A 3560-nucleotide genomic window follows, 5' to 3' on the forward strand; every position below is an offset into this window, starting at 1 on the left:
GTCCCAGTCAGCTGCTCGGCGGCCGGGAAAGGGGAGGAGTGAAGTCTAGAAGCAAATAACCGGGGGTAATACTGGCCGAGGAGCTGGATCTTCATCACTGACAGAGCCAATTATCTCCGTAATTTGAAAGCCCCATGTCAGGCTAGCCTTAGGAATAAATGCGGTGGAGTAAAGCAAGCAATGCTTCGTGGGTCCGGCAGGCGCTGGGAATGAAGCGCTGGGGATATTGCCAGGCAAAGAAGTCAAAGTGATGCGTGACAATTCCCTTGGCTTGCAAATGCCTTGTTAGGATGCGTCCCCTGCAAATGCGGTGCATCACATACAGCTCCTTTTCCAGTTCTGTACATTCGTAAAGTTGTTGAGATTCCCCAAACTTTTAATTATTTATTTATTGCAAGTGACAATAAATAAATTACTGCTTGAATTTTTCATTTCAGCCTAGTGGGTTATGATCCCGATTCCCCTCATTAAGTTTCTTGGAAACAGCCAAACGTGATCCAGTGCTCTCCCCAGTCTCGAAATGGCTTCAAAACGGGGCAACAGTTCTTCAGTGATCTCTCAAATGTCACCATCCCTGAGTTCTTTGAGAAGCACAACAAAACTCTGGAGATAAGAGGCGCGTTACCACCTCACCTGGGGCAGGTTAATGAGCAACTCAGAAATGCTTGTAATAGCAAGTAACTTGTTCAGTTACCCAGAATGGCTACACAAACCTTGGTAGATGATGAGGTGTGTTTATGGCTGAAGCCAACGCTGTCAAGAAAACTGAAGTAACCGTTTTGCTGTCCCCACCTGGAAACGTTCGATGTCTTCCATTCTCACTGTTCAGAAATCTTCCTTTCAGCCCCATGTTCCGGTTCATAGCTGGTTCTCTAAAGGTGGGAAGATAACAGCCCCCAATCACAGTTTCTAGTAACTAGCAAGTTATATTTGCAAGTCTATAACTTGCAAGCTGCTGGACACACGGGGAGGAAGGTAGACTCTGACTGAAAGGGGCTGACCCAGACCTGGGCCCAGTCCCCGGGGGAAAAGATCTATTATTTATCAACAAATGCGGAGCGAGCAGCTGCTGCTTCTCCTGGTTGCCTTCCTTATTGCTTTCAGGCAGCATTACGCTGATGATGTGATGTAGCTGATCCATGTCATGAGAAGTCAGTAGAAATATCTTGTCACCAAGATCAATGCTGATCAAATTCTGGTGGCTGCAGAAAAAAAAAAAAAGGAACATCTTGTGGCAAACCCCCCCCCCCCTTTTCTGGGTCTGTGTAGAAGTCTCGGGAGATGTAACAAGGCTGCAGTTTCATTATTTTGAGGTAGCATTTTTTAAAATCCCTACAGCATTATGTGAGTTTAGATGTATTGACTTACTGGCGGAGACTTACTGCAGTGCCTCGCACTTTTATTTTGCTGCCTGATACTTGGAGAAAACAAAGTTTGCTTCAATGCCTGTGCCCTTATTTGCTTTGTTGTAATAGCTTGTGTATGTTTTAGGCACGCTAAGTGTAGGAGAAGAGGACAAGTGCAGAAGGAACTCTCTGCATCACTCTAGATGGGATGTAGCAGCCAAAATCAGCAAGAAAGGCAGCTGCAGCTCTGTACATGGAGCCAAATCAGGCACTGGACATGGTGCAGTGCACTGCCAAAGGTGTCTGTTGTGTCTGTTAGCAAAGTGTGAGGACTGGGGGCATTTATCTGAATTGAATAAAAGAAAACCTACGAGCTTCTGGTGGTGTGGACACACTCTCCCGGCACCTGGTGAGCCCCCCGTGGCTGGCTCTGGCTGAGCTGGTAGGCACAGCCGCGCTGTCTGTTGAGCTGTTGGACTCTTGAGGTAGCTGGCGCTGAGAGGTGGCAGCAGGTTAAGAAAGGTCCAAGTAGCAAAGGTCCAAAGGTGACATTTGGAGGTCTGGGCTGGTCTGTGAAAGAGCTATGTTGTTGCCAGCTGCGTCAGGGCACCTTGAAGTTTTAGTTAGTAACTTGGAAATCTTTAACGGGTATGTCTTCATTAGGTGGTTTCTCTGCCTTACTTATCACCTAACGAACAGCAGATGGGTTTTTGAGAGGGTAGTATTTTAATTTATAAAGGTGAGGTTATTTTCATTTGTGTGGACTCGTAATAGTACCATCAAAAGTCCAGGGGCCTGTACTGAGCCAGAAACGAGACTACTGAAGAAACTGACTTGCCATTTTTTATTTTTCCAAAAGAGAAGGAGAAGCTCTCCGATGTTTCAGTCGCTCTGCTTGGAGAGTCACTCGCTCATAGCAGAGATTTGAAGCAGCCCTCACTATGATCACATGAAAATGAGGAACAGTCCGCAGACACCCTTCCAGAAAAGCCAAGAGAATGATAGCTGGTAACAGCCTAGCTTCCAACGGGACATCTCACCACATCAGGCTGAGGTTGTACAGGTACACCTCTTCCTATTTCAGCTGACAAACTACCTGCCTGATGAAACCTGCAGCAACATTGCAACCGTGAGGGTTTGGTTGTAAATGCTACAGCTTTTAGCATCGAAAGTCTCATCTGCGCTGATTTTCTGGCTGTATTCAGGTAGCTCTGAAGCCGTCTCCAAGCAGCTGTGCCCTGCCTCGATAAGCCTGGCTTGCATCTGGCTAGGAAAAAAATGCAGAGGGGAAAATAATAGAAGCAGTTGGAAGAGAGTTAAGTAACAATAGAATAGACCAGATCCAGCTATGATGAAAGTACGCGAGGCTTGCAGGGCACGAGTAGCCCACTCCAATTTAATGAAAATACAAGCTGTGAAAAATACGGGGAGATGAGTGTGATGAGTCAGAGGCTGAAGGACCTGTTCTAGACTGCCTGTGACGAGCTTGTTCCTCAGCAAACTGTGCCGAAAAAGACAGAAAGACAGAACTTGTTCTTTAACAATGCCGAATGATGTTATTGTTTTTCAGCAATGGCTGTCATCATTAGGGAAACTTCCCTTCTTTATCCTCTTAATATGTCTACACAGGATGGTTTTCTGGGGGGAGGGAAGTGCTTACACCGTTAGAATACATTGTTAGGGACTGATAAAATAAGTATATATTATCTATCACAAACAGGGCCTGATAGAACAGGAGCTGAAACTCACTTGTTTTTCAAAAAGTACCACAGGGAAAGTGGTCCTTAAAACAGAGGGCCTCAACTTAAGGGCCTCATGGCCACAGAAAAATAAAAAGATGCAACTAAGGACGAGCGACAGCGGGACAGAGTGTTGCCCACAACAGGCTGGTTACTTGGTGTTGTTGCTCATGCTTCAGTAAAAACTGGGGATAATGGCTTTAAAAGCTTCCTCAAAACTCGCTGTGGCAGACAGGGGGGTGGCAAGCAAGAACCGAGGATTTCCATTGTGTGAGCCGCGGGTCAACAGCTGACAGAAAAGCGTGTAAGGCTTCCGGAAAGGCGTACAGCAATCTTATTGGGGACTGATCTGATTAGTGGCCTGTGCTGGCATCTGTCTGTAATCAGTGGTAGGTAGGGATCGGTGTGGGGGGGGATGTGGTGACGTGAACGTCTGACACAGCGTAGGACCAGAGTGTCCGAGGCGCGACCGTTA

The sequence above is a fragment of the Egretta garzetta genome, unplaced genomic scaffold (assembly GCF_000687185.1).
Source record: "Egretta garzetta isolate BGI_Z169 unplaced genomic scaffold, ASM68718v1 scaffold335, whole genome shotgun sequence".
Taxonomy (NCBI): Eukaryota; Metazoa; Chordata; class Aves; order Pelecaniformes; family Ardeidae; genus Egretta; species Egretta garzetta.